This window comes from Phasianus colchicus, chromosome 10 (genome assembly GCF_987193195.1).
Source record: "Phasianus colchicus chromosome 10, bPhaCol1.hap1.1, whole genome shotgun sequence".
Taxonomy (NCBI): Eukaryota; Metazoa; Chordata; class Aves; order Galliformes; family Phasianidae; genus Phasianus; species Phasianus colchicus.
The window spans coordinates 19,960,087-19,986,829 of NC_143445.1; the positions used below are offsets into that span (position 1 = coordinate 19,960,087).

The following is a 26,743-nucleotide window of genomic DNA, read 5'->3' on the forward strand; positions in this document are numbered from 1 at the left end:
GCACTGACACAAATAAAGGCTGTTTTTTGGTGTCTTCGTGTACTTCATGGTGGTTCAAGGGGAAAGTAAGGAAGCTGCTGGCAGCAGGGGCGGGCATCAAAACCGAGAGAACACATTGCAGTATCAATGTAAATAGATGGCAGGAGGGCAGGGGCCAACCTCACAGCCCATGAGGCTCTTAGGGACCGTGCTGAGGCACTTTAAGGCCTGCAGTGCCCCACCCCAACTGTTAATGAGCTCATTAACTGCCGTTGCCCCTCTCTCCCTCGCACCGAACTCAGGGCAATGGGCTTCAGAGTGAGGAGAGATCATCTCTGTGAAGAGCTGTGTTCTTGGAGGGAAGCCTGCGCAGAAGCCCAGGTAGGCTTATGTGAGGCTGTGTTGGTCCTCTGACTTCAGCGTGGGATGGGATGGTGGTCTCTTGTGGTGGTGGTTTTGAGCAATCAGAGGGCTTTAAGTTTCGAACTCTGGTGGAGTTAATGCAGAAAGGTGGGTGAGAGTAAATAACTCCTGACTATAGGGAAAAAAAAGTGCCAGTCTGCTCCGTTGGTACCGAGCTGTTCCGATGCGGTTTCCTGCGTCATTGAATGTCTGGATGCTGGAAAACGAAAAGCACAACGCGCTTGTCTGAAAAGGACAAATGAAGGGAAAATGTCTCTCAGGATGCTTGAGTGGGAAGATGTTACAAGCCATTATCTGGTGTGCTTGAACTCCTTCCTACGCGTGGGAAGGCGTATTTGTGAAGCGGTACAGGATAGTCAATAAAACCCACGCAAACAGGAGGCACTTGCTGTCACCGAGCAGGGTAATTAGCGTAGTGCCTCTTTTAGAAACCCCAACGTATCGTGAAAACCTGACTAAGTCACTGCTCCTGGGTGGAAACAAGTCAGGATCGTTATTCACGTGGATTACTCCTAAAGGATACGCTCATTTAAGTTAGCTCTTGCTTACTGAATTAGCCAGGCTTCGTGTTAATATTTAGCTGCCAGGGAGAAGTAATCTACAGGAGAATCAAGTCGTCGTTAGCATGGTGCTTGACAAATATTTCAAGCTTTGTTATGCTGGGTGTGGAGCTGCCCGGGCGCCTTGCCCTGCTGCCCTCTGCCCAAGCCTGGGCTTTGCTTTGTTTCCTTGGAAACGATTTTAGCCCATCATTTCTTTCTTCGTTGTCTCTCTTTTATTCACATCTCTTAAAACAAATTTCCGTGGTCCTGAGGCTTCCCCTTCCTCCCAATAAACCGCTTCCTTAGTTTTTGTTCTTGAGCAACTACCCTTGCTGGGGATTTCTATGCTTATAAAGGTGTTGAGATCTCTGCTATTAGAAGTGAGTGAATGAGAAGTTTAACAGCTCATTGGCTGCTAAGTGCCGATCGCACTCGCCCTCAGCTTTGCTACGGTAGGGCAGAAAAGGTCTGCGTTTGCAACAGGTTTAGCTGTCTGGTTGTGATGTGCTGGGCGCTTCTGATGGCCCTATCCACTTATTCCTGATACTTTCTGTATGCGCCTGAGTAGAATTGCATGATGGGCAGCTGGCTGGTTTTCATAGGAAAGGTGTGCATCATTCTGTCTCTTGAAATCACCTGCAGATAGATGTTCAACTGACAGGTTTTCAGGAAGGGAGGCAAAGCATATTGTTCTGGTTTGATTTACTGAGGGGTTGACTTAATTTATGCTGTTTCAACGGTGTTGGGTAGTAATCGAGATGTGATTACAAGTGGGACGAGTCTTAGGGATGCTGAGCTCTCTTCTGTTCTTCACCACTTGTGCATCCTTGTAGAAGTGGGGAGGAAATGAAGGAGGGCATTTCTGAAATGTTCAGAAGTTAGCAATTGAAAGAAGAGCAAACAAATATTTTTGCTTATTTTGAATGGAAGAACAGTTTGCTCTTTCCATATGTCTACTGTGGAATTTGCTTCCTACCGAGGAATGTAATTACAAAGTGTGTTGAGCTCCTGTTGTCTCAAGGTTATGTTCAGGACATAACAAACAGCCATCAGTGTCTCAGTGCAAATGATCAACTACAAGAATTCATCAGAGACCGCTGAAATTCACTTGCTTAATTGTAAAATAATTCAAATGCAAGTACAATTTACTTGAGAATGGTTATAAAAATGAACTGGAAAATAAAACACTTTTTTTTTTTTTTTTTTTTCTCTTGGCATTGTGGGAGATCAAAATGTCACGGTGTTGTTACAGACAGCTGGAGAACTGAATTTCGCAGATCAGCACAGAGTGCTGGCGGTGGTGTGAGCCTGGAAGTGGCTGTGATGCTGTTCTGTGAGAGCAAAGGTGACCTGTCGTGTGCCAGATAGGTCACAGACACTACAAAAGCAAAGGGGGAAGTAAAGCCAAAACATCAATCTGATCCAGATTTGAAAAGTTCAAATACTGCTATGCACTGTTTGGCAGAGTTGCTTGTGCTTAAGTGCAGTTAGGTGTAATGGTATTTTGCTTACCAAGTCAGAAGTGCTAAGGATGTTGTCTGAGTATTATCAAGCGAGTCCTGCTATGAAAAGTGCCTTTCTGTTCAACTAAGTCCTGGTAAGAAATATATTTGTTTTAATGCTTGATTGTTGATTTGAAGTACTGATAGTGGGGTCCCTTAACTGTAACTATTCTTACTGAGATGGATAGTGATAGGACAAGGGGGAATGATTTTAAACTGAGACAAGGGAGGTTTAGGTTAGATATTAGGAGGAAGTTTTTCACACACAGGGTGGTGACACACTGGAACAGGTTGCCCAAGGAGGCTGTGGATGCCCCGTCCCTGGAGGCATTCAAGGCCAGGCTGGATGTGGATCTGGGCAGCCTGGTCTGCTGGTTGGTGACCCTGCACACAGCAGGGGGGTTGAAACTAGATGATCATTGTGGTCCTTTTCAATCTAGGCCATTCTATGATCTTAGCAGCTCAGTAATGCTTATTCAGGCAAAAATCTCTCTGTTCAAACGACAGTGTGTTCCCTTCTGTCTTGATTTTCAGCATTGCAGTACCTTGAAAATTCCTTCCTAATATCTGCACCAGCACCAATAAAGTGCGTGTGATGTAGAGTCATACTGAATGGCTCAGCTTGTGACCAGCCATGAAGTGTCTAACAGTCATCTGGCATATTTATGCAAATGGACAATTGACTTCCTGCGGCTCATGAAAGTGTGAGCATCTTTGTCCAAGAGCAGCATTGTCTGGGGAGTGTGTGCACTCAGCCTGTCCATTATTCCATTGCTTCTCTTTGTCTTTCTATTTTTTTTTTTTTTCCCCTTATTATTCAGAGTCCATGATGGAAAAATAGTTTTAAATCCTTATTGAGGAAGAAGAAATGTACTTTGTATAAATGCTTAATGCCTGAGGAGGTGGTTTGAAAACATGGAAAGAGCAAACTGAAGAGGATTGCAGAGTTCCTCCTCCAGACTTTTTATGCTGCTTGCCATATGCTGGAGGAGGAAACCACTGCAGCTTCTGAAGCTTATCTTGGAGGTCTTTTCCTGATTTCCCACTGAGTTTTCCTGCTTTTCTGCTACACTTTGAAGTAAACTTCTGTACTTGCAGTGGATTTTTTAAAATTGCTTTTTAATTTTTAATTTCTTGAATTAAAATGAAACAACTGAATGGTTGGGGGCGGCTGTGGTTTCATATGAATGCATCAACAGAGCCATATATGTGTATATACACACACTGACACACGTTTCAAAAATAGATTAAAACACTAGGTAGTAATAAAAGCAAAAGTAGATGTTGATTAACAGAAAGGTACTCAACAAAGGCTTTATTCCAATTATTATGAATTTCTTCAGCTAAATGAACTGAAACGATGCTGTGCCCCAAAGCATAAAAAATGCCATGATATTAAATTGCTTAGTCTTACATTCAACAAAATATTGAAAAAGTATATTGTCCTATTTAATTCTTTTTTTTCTCGTCTTGATATCCAGTAATCAGTTTGTTATATTTCTGAGCTGTTAAAGTTTAACAGTCGTAAGTTCTATATGAAAACAGTTGATACAAGTGCTGTAGCTGGATCCTGGCTGCTCTGCAGTAGCTCCTTCTAAAACTTGGGGGTGACTTTGCCAAGTGCTTGATGCCAAGCGAATCCCCTTGCTTCAGGAGGCCTTCAAAGCTGGTTCAGGAATTCATGAGCGTGTGGCATATGTGTTGGGTATCTCTACCACCCAGCTATTCAGATGCAGAAATATTTCAGTATTCTACATGCGTGCTGCAAAGTGGCAACAGGAATGCATGGGCAGCACTACTTGCATTTGGAAGAAGCTAATTTACATCAGTGAAGATATCCTCATGAACTGCTGGTTGTGTTAAATTTTTAACAACTATCTGTGGGAGACGCTCCTTATTAATTTTTAGCAATTAATTTTTGGATGCTGTACAAAATCTTACAGACAGTGCTCTGAAATCACCCAAGAACAATTAAATGGAGAGTTCTTGTACATCATGTTAGGTTACAAAGGAAAACTGAAATAGATGTCAGTGCCAGCAGAAAGCAGTTCTTTGCCTGGTCTAGACAGTTCCTGGGCACGATAACACAGGAAGGGAAAGAAGCAGACATCAGAAAAAACTTCATGCTTAGTTTGACTTTTTATTTATTTATTTATTTATTTACTGTTACAAACTGATAAAAATTGATATGAACTTCAGAAGGGAAGGGGAAAAATTCGGCGGTTAGAACTCTCTCTAGAGTCTGTATTCTTTTCCAACCCCAATCCAAAGTTTCGCCCCCATGTAAGTGCTTTTCAGTGACAGCAGTGTTATAGTATCTTATCATAGAATAGTTTGGGTTGGAAGGGACCTCAAAGATCACGAAGCTCCAACCTCCCTGCTGCAGGCAGGGCTGCCAACCTCCATATATAACACTAGACCAGGCTGCCCAGCGTCCCATCCAACCTGGCCTTGAACACCTCCAGGGTTGGATGGGGCATCCATAACCTCTCTGGGCAGCTGTTCCAGCACCTCACCACTCTCATAGTAAAGAACTTCCCCGTGGCATCCAACCTAAATCTTCCCTCCTTCAACTTAAAGCCATTTCCCCCTGTCCTGCTGTTATCTACCCTCTCAAAGAGTTGATCCCCTTCCTGTTTGTGGGCTCCCTTTAGGTACTGAAGGCTGCAATGAGGTCACCCCACAGCCTTCTCTTCTCCAGGATGAACGAGCCCAACTCCCTCAGCTTGTCTTTGCAGGGGAGGTGCTCCAGCCCTCTGATCATCTTTGTGGCCCTCCTCTAGCCTTGAGTTACTCCATCTGAAGGACAGAGCTGAATCTTATCAATAGCCAAATAAGTTGCTCAGCACTTGTTGAAGATTCCTTTCCATTTTGCCTGAGAATTGCTAAGCAGAAAAGTTTAAGTCATTAGAAGCATTAGGTTTCTGAAACTGTTTGAAGGCCTTTAGAATACCATGCGGTGAAGAGGAAAATATATTTCAAGAATTTTGCTGCTGTGAATTGTCTTTTTTTTTTCCTTCTTGATTGCAAGGGTGAAAGGTGGAAGGTTTGGGAACTATCTGAAAGCAGCAGTGCCACTTTTTTCTTCCAAGTGGTAGCGAACTGTTCTCAACTCTTTCTAATGGCAATAATTTAAAAGGTTTTGAATCTGTCTAGGTTGGAAAAAATAGTACTGTTAATCTCTAAATCTTCGCTTCTGAAATGAGTATCTTTTGAACTTTCTGCTTTCAGTATCTCTTCTCTACTCCTTCTTAATGTCTTTATGAAAAAGGGCAGATGTCTTTATGGCAGCTTATACCGATTTGGGAGAAAAGGTCACAAAGTTAAAACAGCAGAGTTGTGGGGAAAAAATGGCATATTGTTGGTGGGAAGCCACAAATAGATTTCTCAATTCAGTCTTGTCCCCGTGAACTTATTTTACAATAGAAAATTTAATCGCTTTCTGGGAAAAATACCTGGTAGACAAAAGCAAGTCATGATGCCTGAGTTATATTAGGTTTGTTTAAGTGTAGGTTGGATCTGGATCCATCAGGAATCCAGACTCTGGAAAAAAATTATGAAACTGTAAATCTGCGTATACATACATACAGACATATAGACTCTGCAGTCTGCTACGTTCCATTCTACGTATCTTTATTCATGGAGGAACTGAATCTTTTGGTGTTTCAATAAGCTTACTTGTAATCATTTACTTTTTGCATGTTCAGATTAGGCTGTTGAGCAACACCATAGGTGGACTTGCTGTAACAGAAATGTAGTGGTATCTTTGGCTTCTATCATAGTGTCCAATAATGTGCATGTGCTTACCACTTTCTCTAATGACTGGTATGTGATTTTGGTTCCTTACCTGTTTGCACGTAAAGAACTACTTGCACCTTACATTAGGTGATCTGCTGAGACTCACAGTGGCACTGTATGGCATGATTTAGTTACCAAGTAGCTTGAAATATTGCCGTATGGAATTTATTCTGTTTTGAATATCACTTGTGTTCCTTTTCTGCATTCCGAGTCATTCCACTGTTAATGCAAATAACCAAAGGTCTTTATTATTGCTGTGAAATTGTACCTGTATCTTACGCCATTAAGTTGACTTTAATTTCCATATCTGAAATACATCTTTGACTGATGTAGATATACAGGAGTCGATGGGGACCTTGGCAGTGGGGTTGTTTGGGAACACCCTTGTGGAGAGAGTGACCTTTTGTTTTCTTCCCTAACGATTTCTCTGGGATGTGAGGTACGTACAGAGATCTTTCATGAGAACAAGGAAAGATGTGGGAAATTTGAAATCAGTTAAGATACAACTTACTCTAAGCAAGCAAATTTAAACTCTTAGAAATGCCTTTGTATTTCTTTGTCAGAGAACAGAGCTCTCAGTACAGGCTGGGGGATACAGACGCTAAAAATATTTCCTTTTGTTAATGCATAATACTTACAGATAAAAATATTCCTCCTTTAGAGGCTTCATCTCAGTAGCATGCAAAGCTATTATGCTCCATTCTTCTTATCACGGCATGGTTTTCTTTGCAACACTATTTTGTACAATGTGTACCCCAAATGCTTTCCAAAGGTGATGAAATTAGAGTTAAATAACAAGCAGAAGTAGATAAGGAAGTTGTGAGTCGTTCTGAAGCTAGAAAAGATTTCAGAAGAGATGGTGAGAAGATATGTTCATTATATCACTGTGAGTAGAGGGGAGAAGGTTGTCCAAGTGAGCTTAGAATGGGGGTATAGAGGAGGAGAGATTTGTAGGAGAAAAATGGCAAGGAGAGAGCTGAATAACGGGGATGTTCTGCTGCCAGATTCATACGTGTACGTAAAATACACTCTGAAGTATGGAGCTGGTGTGCATCTTTTAAAACAAAACCTTTCCACCCTCTCGTTAAATATATGCAACTGTGTTAAAACTGATGTCGTCAGTGAGAAAGGAAAATTAAGTCTGAAATTGCTCGTGAATTAAGACAAGGAAAGTGTGTTTGTGCTGTCTTGCCTCATTTGAGGTTTTCTGAACAGTGCTTCTACGTAGAAACAAACTTACCTCGTTTTCTTGGCACTTCATAAGATGAATTGCAGAATATTGAAGGCTGACACGAATGGCTCTGTAACAGCCACCAGAGTCAGAAAATAATAATCTTCCCTGCAGTCACCTTGTAAAGCTTCCTCTTTGGTCAGGGTTTATATCAGTCCTTATTGGTACACTATCTACAGAACAGCAAGAGGATGGCAATCAAGTCTCATTCTGACTCATTGTTTGCACGCCCGCTTGTTTTCTCTTAGCTCGTTTGTGCTCTGCTGTGCATCTCTTTACATCTTCCAGCTGAATCATAGTTAAATTAAAATGACTGTGGCACTGTGGCACTTTTGATAAGGTTTTCTCCTTGTGTTTTTGTGTGTATGTGTCTTAAAATCCTTGGTTTTCAAATAGTGCAGAAGAGCTGAGCTGCAGAGACCCAGAAGCAGATTTAATCAGTGTTTTCTGCAACAATTTCCTATAGTTATGCTAAAACACGTTTTGTCTGCTCTTAGTTTCCCCAATGTTAAGTAGTGTTCTCTGCCTTCCAGACTTAGAAATCTTTTTTTTTTTTTTTTTTTTTTTTTTTTAGAATAGCTCCAAAAACTTTAGATATCTCATATCTGGATAAGAAGCACAACTCCATAGGTGTGTACCCTCAGACTTCAGGGTTGGTAAATAACCCTTATAAAGATTGATGCTTGTGAACTTACTGCAAAGCTCCCGCCTTGCAAACGTTTTGATAGAAGTGCACTCTGAAGAGCGCTTTGAAAGTTGTTATGAAGACCTGCATGATTGTGGCGTTTTACCATTGCGTGTTACAGATGACGGATCACCACAGCTGCTGGGTGCCGGGAGAAATCAAGTACTGTTTCTTACAGAAATGTTGTTTGACGTTTGTGGAGAGATTTCTAAGCACTACAGGCTTGCTTTTAATCACCCTTTTGGGAAAACGCTGCAAAAATTTTCCATGCTCATTTGAAGCCATATACAAACTTGCTCATATAATAAATATATGTTCATAACAATCCTTATATAGATGCAGACAACAAATATGCCCACGAGTGGGACCCCAGTCGAAGCGTGCATCTGGCCAGAACTGGCTGTGCTGCTTTTTGTCAAGGCACCTGCCCAGAGCAGCCTCAGGCTTTAATTCTGGCATCTGTTGGTGTTGTGGCAAAATTACTCAGCTAAGGTTTCTATGTATTTTCTCTTCTGCTTCCACATGATAGTCAGATAGAATCATAGAATGGCCTGGGTTGATAAGGACCACAATGATCATCTAGTTTCAATCCCCCTGCTATGTGCAGGGTCGCCTACCACTAGACCTGTGAGGCTGCCCAGGGTCACATCCAGCCTGGCCTTGAATGCCTCCAGGGCTGGGGCTTCCACAGCCTCCTTGGACAACTTATTCCAGTGTGTCACCACCCTCTGAGTGGAAAACTTCCTCCTAATATCCAACCTAAACCTTCACTGTCTCAGTTTAAAACCATTCCCCCTTGTTCTATCGCTGTTAACCCACGTAAACTGTTGTTTCCCCCTCTGTTTATATGTTCCCTCCAAGTACTGGAAGGCCACAATGAGGTCTCCCGGAAATGGAAGAAATAAGATTTGTTGTAAGTTGTCAGTTTGCTCAGCTACGGTTGTGAGGATCGCCAGGTTCAAGTTACTGAGTGAATTACAATGAGTTTCCTCCTGTTGGTTTGAGTGGGCTCTAGAAAATGTTGAAAGTCTTGAAGAGGTTTTCTTTAAATCAATCCAGAGTGTACCTGTTAATATTGGGTAGGAAATGGAAAAGGATATTTTCAGTGCTAGGAACACACAGAAATTGTGCGAGATGATGGAATAGGAAGCAGACCATAGCCTGCTCTTTAAAATGCAGTTGGCAATTAACATCTATCAGAATATCAAATGCAAAGAGTGTCTGCAGCCTCAGGGGTCCTAGTGGCTGAGAAACTTCTCCGTGGGAGTAGTTTCATGTTTGTCCTCTTCTTCCCCAGCTCTCATTCATGTAGGCTGGGACATTAAAACTGTTCTCCAAATTGGGGACATAGTGTAAGTTAGCACATATTTTAGCATCTCTTTGTTGTCCATAGGTTCCTACTAGTCTCTATAGTGAATCTCTATTTGAGATTATGTTTCAAAATAATTACTTTCAAGGAAGAAAGTAATATTAAGGCTAATTACTAAAAACAGAACTTTCTTCATTTTTATTAATGAAGATAATTATTTTTCCACTCCATCTTTTTTTCTATGAAACAATGTTAGCTTCAGATCACAGGTGATACCATCTGAAGACAAATAAAAAGGTAGGAGTCTTCTGGTGCGATGCCTTTGAATATAGTTATGTTATATTCTTTCTCAATCCAGTGCAATTTCAAATTAGGAAATTGAACAAGTAAATGTTTTTAGATGCGAGTAAATCATTAGGAAAAGATGAAAGCAGCATTGGCAATATAAAATGTAGAAAATGTTTTCTTTCAGAACTGGCTCACTAGGGGGTAATGTTTAAAAAAAAAAATTAAGAGAATAAAAATAAAATGGAAAGCATGATGGTTCATTTCTTGCTAATTTTTGATCTTACCTGAACTTTGAAAAGTTCAGTTTCTCTTTTCGGTATTTCCTTTCCACTAAGAGTCTAATTATTCTTTGCTTTCCAATTGGCTGAAGAATCCTGAGTGCTGTGGTTTCTGCATTTAGATGCTAACAGGAGGGTGGATGTATAATTATCTTCCTTCCAGTCATTTTTTTAAGGAGAAACAGATAGTGTAGTTAGAGGTTTTTCTTCTCTTTATTTTTCCCCTGCCAGGTCGAGTTTATCTACTGGCACAGTAGACAGGCAGCATCAAACACACAAAGATATCTGTAAAGTGTACTCTGAAACTTGTTTTTTGAGTGTGATATAGAGGTTTGCTTTAGCTTCTGTGACTGAGAGCTGGAGGAGGAAGGGGGTAAACTTCCTGGTGTCAGAGCTTTCTGGTGGAAAGCACTTCTGTGAATTGTGGAAGTTTAACTTCTGTTGCGGGTTTGTTACCAACTCCACGATTGTTAATGCAAGGACTTTATTAATAATGTTGTCACTAACGGCATGAATATTCTAGAGTACTGCATGCCGTTTTTAAGATGTTATGTATTAATGACTAAGTAACTTTTTTTTTTTTTTTTAAACCAGAAATTCAGCGTGACTTCAGCCAACCAATTCAACTTGTTTTGTGATGAGTAGCTTGCAATGATAACATTTGACTTCAGGATTGTTAGGTTACTCAGTAGTATAACCAAGAATTTTGTTTGTAAACGCTCAGTAAGTGGTAACTTTCTAACCTTTTGAGGGTAAATGTAAGATAAGTGAGCACAGAATTGGTTTTTATATTGTTATTTTTTGAAACATTGAATGTGAAAACCGTAACTGAATCGCTGTATTGAGACCAAAGACTTTACAGTGAATTAAAATAAAAAGAACAATTACTTCCAAAGAAATGTGAGCATCATAAATCCAGGTGTTCATTCTGTGTGCTTAAATCAGGTCAGGTTCCACCCAAGATGGTTCAGACAAATGTAATTGTTCTTTCAGGGCTTGCCAGGTCTCATCTAATTATAGAGAAAGGAGCTAATAGTACGTCAGGGCTGGCTCTAAACTTCTCAGCTATTGTCTTGTTTCAGATTTAATTCTCTTTTCTTCACATAAAATGTGTGCTTCTATTGGCACCACTGCCACGCCTCTTGAAAGCAGTATAAAATACGGAGACTGGGGGATTGCTGCTCTTCATATTCTTTCCTTGGATACAGAAACAATGCAAGGAGCTGCATCACAGCTCACTTATAGGTGCTGTACACATCTGAACACTGTAGTATAAGTAAGTGTAAATAAATGTTTAGAAAAACAATTCTGTGGTGTTAGAAGGGAGTAGTGATGACAATTGATGCGCTTCATTAAGTTGGATTTCGCTGTGTGAATGAAATACCTTCTGAATGTCCCTTGTGTGTATGTGGGTGGGCTTCTTATTTAACCTCAACTATGCCCCAAATTCTCAGATCTTCAACAATTTTAGGCCTTTAGAACAATCCTGTTTCTCTTCCTGGAAGGAATAAAAATTAGGTATGTTTTCTGCCTACTGCCGCTATTTTGTGGCTTAGTATTTTAGTAACATGCTGGTACTCCGTATAGGATTTTGATGTTAGAAGACCTTGAATTTATTTTCTAGCCTGTCTAGCTACAGATTTGGCTGTGCACTGTGTATTGCAATGCAGGAAGCTAGGATAAAGAGGTGAAAGTGGAGTACTATCCAAGGGATGGAGCACGTCTCCTATGAGGGCAGGCTGATAGAGCTGGGGCTGCTCAGCCTGGAGAAGAGAAGGTTCTGAGGTGAGCTGATAGCGGCTTTTCAATATCCAAAGGGGAGCAACAGGAAAGAAGGGGACAGCCTCTTTAGCAAGGTCTGTGGCGATAGAACAAGGGGAAATGGCTTCAAGCTCAAAGAGGGTAGATTAATTTGGATACAAGGGAAAAATCTTGTACGGTGAGGGTAGTGAGGCACAGAAACAGATTGCCCAGAGATGTGGTAGATGCCCCGTCCCTGGAGACTTTCAAGGTGAGGTTGGATGAGGCCCTGGGAAACCTGAGGGAGCTGCAACTGTTTGTTGCGGGGGAGATGGACTAGATGACCTTTAAAGGCTCTTTCCAACTCAGGATACTGATTTTATTGGGCTTAATGCAGTAAAACCAAAGCACATCCCCGCCTGCCATCCCTCGCCCTCCTTAGAACACCACTCAATTTGTTGTAGGGGTGACTGTCAAAAGGAAGGCTGTAGGTAGCAAAAGTGCCAATATCTAAATATAAATGCAACATAAACATAAATACATAATAATTATTAATTCCCAAACCAAAGACATGTAAGCTATTTTTAGGCCAGAGTGAAGATGAAAGGGTGTTTTAAATAGATGTCAAACAACCATTACTTCTGCAAATTCATTATTCTTTAAGATAACAATTAACATGTATATAATGGGACTGAAACAAGTTCACCGCTCGTAAGATCCAAGCTAATTAGAATTGTGCTAAATGTGCGTGAGCTTGTTTGAAATTGCCTCAAGCAGCAGGGAATGATCGAGGATTGCAGTTACACTGATACTATAAAAAAGAAAACCATCTGAAGCAGTCAAGGCAAACTCCTGTTTCCTAGGAAAAAAAAAAAAAAAAGAAGAAAAGTTATTAACTTGAAAGATGCCAGCTTGCTTTATCCTGACCCATTTGTATATTAAACGAGATGTGTTCGAATGGGTTGTAGACAAGCTCACAGGTTTCTCACAAAAACTTTGTGGAGTTAGTGTTTTTTCATTCCTAAATGTAATATTTTAAGGTAAACCCGGTAATATACAATTCATTGTGTGTTAGTGGTATAAATCTTCATAGTTTCTTCCAAAAATATCTTTCTTTTTACATCCCTCTTAGTTTTTTCTTGGCTTGCTCTTAATTTCTGCAGCACTGGCACTGAGCCGTGCTGTTGGATGGCGATGGCTGCTTTCCAGGTATTTATCCATCAGTAACGGTGGGTGGTCATTCACGTACCCATACCTCTTGACTTTTCTTCTGCCATAATGACAGTAAGTAGTTCAAATGAAAAATGCAGTTTGAATCTGTCCATTGCAGAGGAATCGGACTGGAGGGCCTTCAGAGGTCCCTTCCAACTCTAGGGATCCTATGATTCTATAATCTGTCCTATTAAGCACTGTAATCAAAATGCTGAGGATTCATCAGTCTTGATGTATCTTCCCTCGTAAAGTGGCTTTCTGTACTACCTGAAGACAGGCTCATCCATTATACTCATGCTTAAAACTTGTTAAACAGTAGTGCCCACGAGTTCAGAAAAATCGGTAGTTTTTCTCTGGACTGCTTCATTTATTGCATAAACAATGAACGTGGTGCCTGATGATTCATGGAGGATGAGTAATTGTAACTTTCCCAGACACATGTAAATGTTTGAACTCAGAGAAGATAATCAACATCAGTATTTTCTATGTATAGTATCATACATAGCCAACACAGTGCTGTGTTTCTCCTCTGGTGTAGCTCTTTTGCCTGGGTATCTACTTTGGCCACTTAGTATACTTAGTTGGGTATACCTGTGTGGCCATATTGGTCTCTGGCTTGATTAGCATGGCAGGCCTTAAATTCTTATGCTGTTCGCTTTTGATATATTAAATATAATATAAATAACAATAATATAAATAAGTTGATTTTAGTACTGCTTAACTTGAGCTGGATAGGTTCCTTGATGCCCCCTTACCTGTCCGACGTCTGTCTTGGCTCATGCTCCAAAATTAACGTTTTTGTGTGTTTTGAAAGATAATCGCCTAAATATCTTTTGGGCGGGAGAGGGATAAGAGTGTAGAGCAAGGAAAGAAGTTAGTTATGTCCAGTCAGTTAGGGGTCTGCTAACATGTCCTCAGCTCTGTCTCCCTACGGTCAGCCAAAGAGAATTTTACTGTTTCAGTTTCTACTTTCACCAATGGAAACGTTCTTCTTGATTTTGCTGAGGAGGGCACTAGGCTGAGGAACTGACCCTCAATTGCCTGATGTTGTGAAGAGAATTTCCCTACCCATCGTGTTTCTGTAGTCATAGTCAAGATGTTCTGAACTGAGTTCTCTCCTTTGATACTTTCTCAATATTGTAGTAAAGTTGTGAAGTTCAGAACATAAACAAACAAAAAATTAAAAATAAGATCAAGCTGTGGGGCCTGGGTTGTGCAGGCTGTCCCGGATGGTTGTTCTGGGGACCTGTCCCAGCAGCTCTGTGCTGCTTTACTAAATGCTTCTTCTCCAAAGAAAGCTTTATTCAGGGACATGTGGTTCACCTTCAGTGCTTTCTTTGTTTATATTCTGCGTGAGTACTTTGGCTGAAGTAAGGTAGAACACTTCTAATGTAGTACTAATCCATTTAAGCTGGTAGACCGCATCCAGCCTATGTGTAATTTTTTTTTTTTTAACAAATAAATATATCTGCACTTCAGTCAAGCACTGCGGTTTGATGGATTTTCTTTCTGCATATCGACTTCAATTATTTTTGTGCCAAGTCTTCCCTTAAACTTCACAATAGATACGTTTCTTCATCTGGGCCTGCATCTGTTTCTTATCTTTTATGTCAAGTTCACAGACTGTGTGTATTGATATATAGATTGTTTTCTGTATCACAGCATTGAACATGCTTTTAAAAATGTATCTGAATCTGTACAGGATGGAAAAGACTGTAAGTGAACAAATGAAAGTTTGAAAACAAAACATAAACACTATATATAAAACCTTTTTTTGTATGCAGGACTTGCACATCTGATGCAGTGTTTAACACCACCTCTGCCTCCAACTTTCTAAGCACCGTATGGGAGATAAAATTAAATACTTTACTTGTAAAACTGTTACTGAATGAAATGCTGTTTTAAAGAAAGCTTATTACAATGAAAGTAGTATCAAACTTTGATTTGTCTAGATCACCACAGTTTTCCCTGTGTTCAAGACTTGTGTTACCGAGGCATTAGGGCTAATTTTCCTTGATATAATACAGTGCAGAAGCCACCTTCTGAGCATATTTGAGCTGACCAGAAAAATGATTTGCTCTAATTCACTGTGCGGAGTTCTCTCAAGTTGCACAAATTGCAGTAGCTGAGGATTCGGGTCTCAACGTTGAAATGCTTAAATGGATTTTTCAAGTCTTTAATAATTTCTTGATGTTCCGTGATGTAGTAATGAATGAGATTGGCATTAAGCAGTCTGATTTTGTACTGGAAAGGGAAGCAGAAATGGATGCACAAAGCAACGGCTGGGTGCACATTCCTGCAGAGGAGCGTTAACTGGTCCTGCATAGCTCATACTCTCAAACTGTTTTACAGTTAGACTAATAATGAGAAGTGAGTGGGAAAATGCTGCCTGGAGCTTACGGAATCTCTTACTTAATGCATCTCACCAATAACTTTAGCTGCGTTGATTCAGTAAGGCACGAAGCACAGTACTGCATATCCAGGCCTGGGAGCGGCTCCCATCCTGACCTCCCTTCCAGCTCACAGCAATTGCGATTTGGGGAAAGGGAACTTGTTGGAGAAGCGTTAGTTCTAAAAATAATAAAATAATTCTTCAGCTTGTAGATTCTTAGATACCGTTGACGATACAATCATAAACAGAATAACTTGGAGCTATTATTGGTTGACATCTCAGATAGATTAATCCACCATTTCGTGCCCTAAACTCACTGATATTTTGCATCCGTACGATGATTTGAAGAGTCTAGCTCTCATTTTCCACAGGACTTAATGAAAACTTCATGAAACAAGAAAGATAATGTAATACAAAGGAAAAGATTGCTATGAAATATTTGTCTAAATTAAGTCTGTAATTGATCTCTTCAGATGTCGTGTCTGAGAAGCCGGCCAAATGTTATTTTGCATTCATTGCTAAATGACTGATTACCAGATAGATGGAACGTAGCAAGCGCCATATGTTTTGTTTACCTAAAGGCTCATAAATTCAATGTCTGTTGGGTCTCTCAAACATGATATGTTAGCAGATTCCTTCCAGGAAAACAAAAACCCAGAATCATCAGGTTGAAGTATTATCTGTTCAAATGCTTTTTGAACCCAACTCGTTCTTTGGCTGTAAATATGAGCCAGATGCAGTACTGAGTTCTGATTAATTGTTTGTCAGAATGCGTGTAGCTCACTGTGCATGGTGTTGGCATCTTGGGTCGCTAATGAACTATACTCCATAATCTACACGAAGTCTGCATGTGTATAAACAAGAGCTTGAGAGGAGCATATGTTCTGATAAACTGCCTTGCTTAATAATTAGCAGTATGACTTACAGGGACGTAAGGTCAAACATCGATAGAAGAACGCGTGCTTATAGAACTTTTTACCTTTAAGTTAAGGGAGGTGGCTGAGACTGTTGTGATGCTTCTCCTAGAGCAGGCGCTGGAAAATAATGAGAAGATTCTTATTGTAACTACATCACTGTGGCCTTCTAAGGCAAGCACATAACTCTTCAGGTAGATAAGTTGAAGCATATATTGCTTTGAGAATGTATGTCAGATCACTAATGGGGGAAAATGAATCACTTGCTCTGGCAGTCTTTGTTTGGACCAGCGATCTGTGCTGCTCGATGTACTTAGTCTGAATTTAACACGTACGTAATTTCTCTCTCTGCTGAAGTTGCCCCTCTGTCTCATCTTGTTGGCCAGTCCAGTAGCAAACAGAAAGCGAGTCCGCTTTGGACCTTCTGATAGAACATACTGCCCACCGTTCGCCTTCCGCGCCTTCCTCAGAAACCTTCCTACAGAGCTGATGTCAGCTGCACGAGAGCTTTGTACTCTGCGGAAGTGAGCAAACGATCCAAACGGGCAGATGATAGCTCCTCTAATTTCTTTAATTTTTGATGTGTAATGCGTTATCACCTTTCAGATGAGACAATATGAAGAATTTTTCTTTATGCCAACTGATAATTAGATGAAACGTAAACTTTTAAAGTAGTGCAGGGTAAACATAGAGGCTACAAAAATAAATTAAGTTGGTTTGTGTATGCATATATATATGTATATATGTAATATATATAATGTGTTCATTCAAATTGTAGGAATTTGTTTTCATTGCTCTCTTTAAATTTCTACTGCAGCTACTCATTATAAATTGTTAGTGTAACATATATATACTTATAAAATATTGCGTGGTCAAGAAACAGGAGAAAGATAAGGTGAAGCAGAATACAGAAATTTCAAGCACTGATCATAGCGAAAGATGTATCGCAACTGTGAGGAAGGAAGACTTGGTAGAATGAAGGTGACATTGAAGAAATTGTGAGATGCAGGCGAGAGGAAGTCTACTCAAATAAGTGTGCGAGTACTCAAAGAATATTGGTTTTTTTTTTTTTTTTTTTTACTGATAAATTATGATATGTAATCCAAACTAAAGCTTTGCTGTGCCATTTGTGCTCCCATCCCTGGAGGCATTCAAGGCCAGGCTGGATATGGCTCTGGGCAGCCTGGTCTAGCGGTTGGCGATCATGCACATTGCAGGGGGGTTTAAACTAGATTATCATTATTGTCCTTTTCAAACCAGGTCGTTCCATGATTTCCATGATTCTACGACTTGGATTTGGATACCAAAAATGCGCCCTGTTTTATTGGTCTGAAAGCTGGAGGACCGTTCAAATATTGCTGCTTTTCTTTCTTTCTTTCTTTTTTTTTTTTTTCTGAGAGGGAGCAGTTATGTCGCTTGAAAACCTCTTCCCCACTGCACCCCTCCACGTGCTCTTATGGTAAAGTGAGATTTCTGAAGGGCTGAGAGGTTTAAATTTTCTGTGAAAGTAGAGAAAGATGGCTTTCTCCGTGGCTCAGTGAAGCTTTTTGCACGTGTCACCCCCATTTATTCATAGTTAGAGAAGTTCATGAGGTGAGTTCCTCTCTTTTAGACATAATGTTGCGTTCTTTCAGAATGAATAGCTTCCTGCTGGGTCAAGAAGAGCACGGGTTGTTTTTGCGTCTGCGTGTATGTGTACGTCCAGGTAAATAGCAGGGTCAGATCTCTGCTTTCAAATAAATCAGACAACATTAAGCCCTTCGCAAGTCTGATTCCGTTTTTGCTAAGCTCAGTGGGAGGTTTGTCTACTGAGAAGGCAATGTGGAGAAACAGAGCCTTCACTTTAACTTTGATTTCATTCAAGCTCATCTTTTGCAAAAACAGCTGATCCACCAGGATACTGTGAATGCCACATCTGTGAGCGCTACATCTGTGAGCGGCTGTTGCTACCGTGTATGATTACCATGAAACTGCTTTGAAAAATCTGAGCAGTAAAGAGCAGGAGCCCTGGATTCATCTCCCTGGAATCCATCCAGCTTTCATGAGCGTGTTTGGAACAAGAGGCTAATTGCAGCCGTTCCTGACATCCTGAGCATCTTCCATCGTTGATACAATACGAAGGGGAATGCTTTGGGCTGTGACCGCTGAAGTCAGGAGCTCGACTGAACTCCTTGCTTGCGACGGTTTGCTGCAGCAGCGGAGTGGGAGGGGGAATGAGGCTCTAGGAAAATTGATGAAATTCAGCAGGAGCTCTGTTTATACTTTGGATCGGTGTCCTGTAGAACAGCCGCAGACATCTCCACGTCGCTGCTGCCAGCGTTCGTGATCTCCTGGCGTGTGGGAATGTTCAGAAAGCAGTTGAAGGTGGTTGTCCAAAACTTACTTGGGGAGAGGAATAAGGCTGTAGTCAGCAGCGTCGTAGAATTATTAAGGTTGCAAGAGCCGCTAAGATCATCTAGTCCAACCATCCATTCATCCCCACTGAGTTGCATCCTTCAGTGCCACATCTCCACAGTTCTTGAGCATCTCTAGAAGCGGTGCCCTGAGAGGTTGCGGATGCCCCCATCCCTGCAGGCATTGAAGGCCAGGCTGGTTGTGGCTCTGTGCAGCCTGGTCTAATGGCTGGCGACCCTGCTCAAAGCAGCGGGTTAAATCTAGATGATCTTTGAGCCTTTTCACCCCCAAGCTATTCCATGGTTCTGTGATTCGTTCAGTGTTGACTCTACCACTTCCCTAGGGCACCCTGTGCAACTTTCTGATAATAAATTTTCACTAGTGAGTGCCGTTGCCACTCGTTCCTGTTCTTCACTCTTTCGTACCGTTTCTGCTGGAGGACTGGGGAGGCGACAGGGCTGGGAGGGCTGCGGGCTCTGGGCTATGGAGGAGGAAGGAGGAGGCTGAATGCAGTTCCCATCAGGCATCTGACGCAGATGTTCCAAAAACTCCACGAAAGAGACTTTTTTTCCCCAGTGGTTATATAAGAAGTGCAAGCGATGTGAATCCTCCTCAGGGTATTAGTCATAGAGCAGGCACTGTCTTGAAACATCTCCAGTTGACACATCTGTACTTTGAAAAGGAATCGTTTGGCTGCGGTGGGTCTTGTGAGTGTGGCTCGTGGAGATGCGAATCCTCACCGGCACTTTTCCTCTTGCGAAGCATTTTGCAGCCTTTTATTATGTATTCCTTCTAATTGTTTGGTATTGGAAAACTTGGTCAGCAGGGAGTTGCTTTTATCTCCCTGAAATGACAAATACAATCTTAATTGAAAGGGAAACGGCTTCTTCAGATTTATAGATTTATAAGTCTAAGAATCTGCGTGAGTAACTTTAATTAAATTCATCTTCCTGCAGCGCTTCTCATTGTTTCAGTTACCCGAATCTCTACGCGTGTCGCTCCTCCTCGTTTTTCAGTTTGCTTGCAACATGTTATTTAAATGCTTGTCAACTGCCTAAGAGAAGCAGGTATTATTTCAGATGTGGTTCGGGAGGAGGAGAAAAAAGAAGAGAGATGTTATGGCCTTTACGATTTTTGTTCTTTCTGTGAGCAAATATAAGTCAGCACCCACCTATCTGATTTGAGCGGCAGATCAAAACAAAGATAATTGAAAACAATAACAGGACCGTTTTCTTTGGCCTTTGGTTGCGTAAACGGGAGACCGCACGATAGCGATAAGAATACTTTGAATATCATTAAATAGGTAATTAAAGTGCCTGGGGGGATTGTTCACCTATTAAAAGTCTTGGTATTAGCTTCATATTTATGTGGAGTAGAGAGGAAAATTCTGATAAGTTTTAGCTGCAGAAAGATGAGTGGCAGAGATAGCACTGAGTTTTCTATCAGGGCTGCGGAGTATTTTGATGCAGAGGAAAAAAATAGATGGCTTAGAAATATCGTAGAATGGCAATGTTTTGTGGAAAGGAGATGCGAGTCATCTAGCTATGGCTTTACTGCAATAGAAAACAGTCAAACGCAAAGAGAGAATTGTTTTATCAAAGAAGCAGCGCGATCCCTATGGAGATTAAAAAAGGAATCGTGGTCTCTGAGCTACTGGAGATTAAGAAGCAGACGGATGAGAGTCGAGCGAAGAGAAAAGCAGTTTTTTTCTCGCAAAGAGTGCGTGCCTGGTTCTTTCATTTCAGCCAGCAACAACTCCTTTTTCATCCGGGAAAAATGCAGGAATGATGGAAATTGAACTTCTTAATGCGTTTCGCTCTTTCCTTGCTGACCTACTCTTAACGAACTTGCAAGGAAAATGGGATAACTATATATGTCTAAAAAAAACCAAGAGGCCACTGCACAGAGAGATTGAAATCTTAACCAAAATCACCGAAGGGAAAAGCAATGATTTCCTGATCTGCCCACAGCGCAGTGGGTCTGGAGGCGGTGCTTTGGCGGAAGCAGCCAAAAGAGGTGCGGCAGCGCTGCGTTACATCAGGAAGGGTGTTTGCACTGTGGCCTTCTCTTCTCAACCGTCATCGTTTGCTCCGTTGTTTGCCTTTATTTTTTAAAATGTATTTAACTGTCTGTTGGAAATGAGGAAAGGTAACTTTCTGTCGGCGGGTAAATGCCACTAAGGTATACGTTCGGTCCGGTACGAAATGCTGAGAGACACCAACAATAAAACACCAGGTAGAGGCGATTAGAAGACCGGCCATCTTAGCTGAATGCTCATTAATTTTCTGAATAAGTCAAAGGACAGTTATCACTGCGTTAATATGCAGACTATTTGTTTAAGGAAGGACAAAGACATCAAACTGTGAAGATAAGCTCTGAATTATCATAAAGTCCATTTCGCATGAGAAAATGGTATTCTAATTTGAAAGGAAATATTCATGAGCCATCTTAGTTTATGATTTGAATATAATATACTGAAACTTGTTAATAAGAAATGAGTGGGATTTCTTTTTCCACCATCGCAACAGGTGGCCGTGTAATACAGTCTTAACAAAGTAGCCTTTCAATAATAACAACGTGAATTTTAAGAGGAATTTCCAGTGCTCATCGAGGATACAGCAATAAGATCTTACCTTGCGTAGGAAGAAATTAGAGATATTTCCAAAGGAAGATGAAATCCGAGAGGCAGACTTAGACTGACTTCGGTCAGTCGGGTTACTTTTGACAATGCTGAGCAAAGCTGCGAGGGTTACGCGGTTTCAAACTGCAGGTGTTTGCATCTTACTCGAGGAGAAGGAAATGAATATTGATAGAATTGGAGGAAGTTGATGTATTGTAGAGTCAGTAGGGAAATTCTGTGTTTCTAGGTGGGATGGGGACAATACCAACAACGAATATTAACTTGTGAGACCTCTTTAATTGCGAGAACTCACCGAATGCTTTCATTTAACTTTTCTCACGCAAAGATAAAATGTGAGAGTAAACACAGCGAGAATAAACTTGGTTTGGATGAGAAACAAGAATTCTAATTCAAGCGTGCATAAATATTTGTAAGCTATCTGGCCCGATATATGACTTTCTGACCGTATTCTAATCCAATGAGGTTATTCTAAATTTGTGACTGGCTTAAGAACCTTAGTTTTCAATTCCTGACGCTTCTCGCTTCATTTAAGCGGGTGATTAATCCGCAGAATAAGGCCGTGTTTGTCTTTGCTGCGGTGCCCACCGAACTCATAACACGACCGCTCCTTTTCAATTTTTTTTTTCAAAATAACATCTGTTCAGATTTAGTGCATCAGATGGTCAAGGTTTGGATGATGTCTTTTTAAGTGAGATATCCAGGTTGGAGAAATTTAGAGGAAAGAAAATGTCAAAACCGTTGTTAGCTTTTTTTTTTTTTTTAATTTTTTTTGCCGAAACTCTGCTTGCAAGAGAAACTTTGAGTTGAAAACTGAGATTTGTGTTCACCCTTGTCTGTAAAAGAAGGCTCTAACCTATCAGTGATATAGCTCAGATTGAGCTGCGTTACGCTCACAGGGAAGTTCTGCTGCACCTGACGTACGGTCAGTTACTTGGCCTGGGAAGTAATGAGCTTTTTTTAAAAATGCATTTTATATTTACAATATAGAGCAGTACTGTTGGAGAAGATTAGCGAGTGATGGTCAACCACAGTAGAAACTGTGGAGGAGAAACCACGCTGGGAGAAGCAACGTTGAGTTTTGAAGAGGCTGAATGTTGTTGGTGCTGATAGAGGAACGATCGCAGTGTTGAACCTAAGCGCTGAAGAGGAAAGAATAGCAGAGTCAAAGAGCAAATTTAGTTTGGTCTAACAAATGGCAGGAGAAGCATCTACTGCCTTGGTTTCTCGTGAGAGGGCTTTACCCTATGCCCACTGATCTGAAATGGGAACTTCTGAGGGTCCTTCAGGTTGCGTCTGAAGCAGTTCAGTCCAAGGTGGACTTTCTTGGGTCCCATCAGCTGCCACTTTTGACCAGACAAAGTTGAGTCTACACAGGTCACAGTTAATATTTTCCTAGAATGCCGTGAAGCAGTAGGTCATCCTTACCCGTGCAGATTTTTACGAGCACGGCGTGCAAGCTCTCGTTCATTGCTGGTCGAAGTTCAAAGCTAACGGTTGTGACTACATTGAGAAATAAATAGCATTTTGTAGCTGAGAATCGCCTCGGTCAAATAGCATTGTCGTACTCTTTGCATTTACTGTAGTTAACTGGGAAATAAATAGGAAGCATTACTTTTGGAGCAACCTACACATTTAATTGATTTTGCGATAACAAATTTTTTAGCATAAGAGAGTATATGAAATTATACAACATTCAGTGTGTCTTCTATGTTACCCGGGGAGCATAAGAATGGAAAGGAATAAGTGGCGTAAGCGGATATACGGTTATGAACGAGATAAAGACGCTCAGGTTTGTCTTTCTCCTGCTCCTACTGCTCTCTCCGACACAAATGGATGAGATGACCTTCCCCTTGCAGAAGAAAGACGAAGTGTGTAAAGAGATGTGTATAATTTATAAGGTGTTCTCCATAGATAAGAATAAATATCCTACATAAATCACATCCCTGCATGGGTCAGGAACCATTTTCAACGCCGCAAAGCACAGACTGTCAGCGTAGCACGTTTCCAGCAGCGCGTCGCACAAAAAATGAAGCGTATCTGCCACAAAATGAAGATATCATTGTATAGTTTTTGTATACAATATTTTATTTTCTTTTTAATAGTTGCTGTAGGCATCAGCACTTGATTTTCAGGGTTTCGGGGAGGCATTTATTGAAAATCGGAGAACAGCTTGGGTTGGACAGGACCACAAAATCACATAGTCCCAAGCTTCTGCCATGGGCAGGTCTGCCAGCCGCTAGAGCAAGCCATATTCTCCAAGTCCGGCATCTACAGATGTGGAAGCGCATGCGTTTGCATATTCAACTAATTTAATGATCGTCTCTTTTTAAAATACAAGTTCTAACGTAACTTGGAGCAACCAAGCTACTTCCAGAGCATATTATTACTAGCAAAGCTTCAGTCTCCCGAGCTTTAATTAGGAATACCCCGGTGCAGGTTGTCACAAGAATGCCAAAGTAGCTGTAACGAGCGTGGCTGCTATTCGTCGTGGCCACAGCTTCTCCAAACAGCGAGCAGTAGCGGAGCACAAAATTACAGTAACCGAGCAACGAGGAGAAGCAAGATGATTCACGAGTGCTATCCCCCTACTTAGAGATTAATTGAGTGAAAGATATGTTCTGTGCAGCCTGAGTTAATGAGTATAACCAATCGCTCCGGTGAAACTCATAACGCACGTGTCCTGATTGCTTTCTAGGGAGAAAGGAAATCTCGGACAGCTTTTGTCGTGCCACCGCTTGTTATCCGCTGCTAGTTGGCATCGGGAGACTGAAAGCAGAGAGAGCTGACAGGAGGTAAGGAATTTAGCATTTTGTAATTATGAGAAATGCTATGTAAACAAATAACCCAGTGAGCACTGATGGCATCTGTCGTTCCGTCAAACTTTCCCAGACAATGCAGGTAACTCGGAGTAGAAAGTTTTATTTCTTACTCTAGCGATGAAATAGATAAAAACTATAACTGATATTAGCGCTCTCCTTTGATACGGCAAAAAGTATAGCTGACCTCCTCAAGAGTCTCAAAAGTCTGCTGATGCTTTCCAGTTGTGTTCAAAAGTATAACTAGAGCAGCAATTATTTTACAGTCTGGTTGTTAATAGCGGCAAGGGAGCAAGGTGAGTGAGCCAGGGAGAGGAGACCGCTGTTCAGATGTCACAGGGTGTTTGAGCAGAACACTCTTATAGGATAGCAGTTAAAAAATATTACGGCAGTAGAAATACCGGTGCAGTCGAAGCACGGGAGCATTGCTTCCTGCCATTCCACTGCAAGCAGAAAGGAATTGGTGTGCGTCCCAGTGTTGGTTTTGGTTTTCTCTGGACTTTGAGAACTTCGGCAGAAGGTCCTTTCACGTCAGTGTCAGCAGTGGGCACTGACTGTCTTAAGTTACGGACTACATCTGGTGCTAAACGTGAGGGGTTTTTTTATTAATCTCTTATTTATTTATTTATTTATTTATTTATTTATTTATTAATAAATATATATTTTTCCAAACGCTTTTCCTCTCCAGATCTCAGGCTACCTTCCCTCCTATAAGGAAATAGTGCCCATCACTCAAATGATGGGGGAAGGCTTCTCTTAGGACTTGAGGCAACAGATCTACTTAGGATTCTGAGAAAGATACATTCTCGCATTGCTGGGAAGAAGAGAGCAAAAAGAAATACAAAACAAACAGCTATCATTTGGCGATATTGGTTCCATGCCACAGGTGAAATTTTCACTAATTAGAAATCACCTGGAGGCTGTGCAGCAGATTGAGTCTTCAGCTGGAAGTGCTTCATGACAGGTGGCTTACCACAAGGCAACATCACAATTACCTAACATTGCTTGACTTGTGTAAACTCTAATAACCACTCTCATTGTTTATTGAACTGTGCACACATTCGCACCTCCCCACAGTACGCCACAGTCCTCAGTCAAAGCTTTCACGATTTGTAAGTAAGTATGAAACACTGTAAGTTTGTAAGAAAGAAAGCTTGTAACTATGAAAGCTTGTAAACTTGGTTTTAAACTTGAAAGATTATTCCTAAATCGGTAAGGTTGAAAGATTGTAAGTGCATTTGAGAGTATGTAAGTAAACTTGAAAGTAAGCTCGCAAGTAAATTTAAAAGTTGGAATGATTCTAAGTTTGTCTAAGAAGTTTGTCTAAGAAGGAAGTAAGTTTGTCTAAGAAGGAAGTCAGTCTAAGTCAGTCTAAGTCAGAGTGCCCCCTTGCCCCCTTGCCCCCTTGCCCCCTTGCCCCCTTGCCCCCTTGCCCCCTTGCCCCCTTGCCCCCTTGCCCCCTTGCCCCCTTGCCCCCTTGCCCCCTTGCCCCCTTGCCCCCTTGCCCCCTTGCCCCCTTGCCCCCTTGCCCCCTTGCCCCCTTGCCCCCTTGCCCCCTTGCCCCCTTGCCCCCTTGCCCCCTTGCCCCCTTGCCCCCTTGCCCCCTTGCCCCCTTGCCCCCTTGCCCCCTTGCCCCCTTGCCCCCTTGCCCCCTTGCCCCCTTGCCCCCTTGCCCCCTTGCCCCCTTGCCCCCTTGCCCCCTTGCCCCCTTGCCCCCTTGCCCCCTTGCCCCCTTGCCCCCTTGCCCCCTTGCCCCCTTGCCCCCTTGCCCCCTTGCCCCCTTGCCCCCTTGCCCCCTTGCCCCCTTGCCCCCTTGCCCCCTTGCCCCCTTGCCCCCTTGCCCCCTTGCCCCCTTGCCCCCTTGCCCCCTTGCCCCCTTGCCCCCTTGCCCCCTTGCCCCCTTGCCCCCTTGCCCCCTTGCCCCCTTGCCCCCTTGCCCCCTTGCCCCCTTGCCCCCTTGCCCCCTTGCCCCCTTGCCCCCTTGCCCCCTTGCCCCCTTGCCCCCTTGCCCCCTTGCCCCCTTGCCCCCTTGCCCCCTTGCCCCCTTGCCCCCTTGCCCCCTTGCCCCCTTGCCCCCTTGCCCCCTTGCCCCCTTGCCCCCTTGCCCCCTTGCCCCCTTGCCCCCTTGCCCCCTTGCCCCCTTGCCCCCTTGCCCCCTTGCCCCCTTGCCCCCTTGCCCCCTTGCCCCCTTGCCCCCTTGCCCCCTTGCCCCCTTGCCCCCTTGCCCCCTTGCCCCCTTGCCCCCTTGCCCCCTTGCCCCCTTGCCCCCTTGCCCCCTTGCCCCCTTGCCCCCTTGCCCCCTTGCCCCCTTGCCCCCTTGCCCCCTTGCCCCCTTGCCCCCTTGCCCCCTTGCCCCCTTGCCCCCTTGCCCCCTTGCCCCCTTGCCCCCTTGCCCCCTTGCCCCCTTGCCCCCTTGCCCCCTTGCCCCCTTGCCCCCTTGCCCCCTTGCCCCCTTGCCCCCTTGCCCCCTTGCCCCCTTGCCCCCTTGCCCCCTTGCCCCCTTGCCCCCTTGCCCCCTTGCCCCCTTGCCCCCTTGCCCCCTTGCCCCCTTGCCCCCTTGCCCCCTTGCCCCCTTGCCCCCTTGCCCCCTTGCCCCCTT

General features: G+C 42.5%; 1 long non-coding RNA gene across 1 annotated transcript; it reads left to right on the plus strand.

The window, feature by feature from the left end:
* The first annotated feature begins 263 nt into the window (after positions 1 to 263).
* LOC116235545 (uncharacterized) lies at positions 264 to 25,425 on the plus strand. Its single transcript, XR_004168382.2, has 3 exons — positions 264 to 360; positions 24,024 to 24,120; positions 24,833 to 25,425. It is a non-coding gene; the product is annotated as an uncharacterized LOC116235545 (long non-coding RNA).
* The last annotated feature ends 1,318 nt before the right edge of the window (positions 25,426 to 26,743 follow it).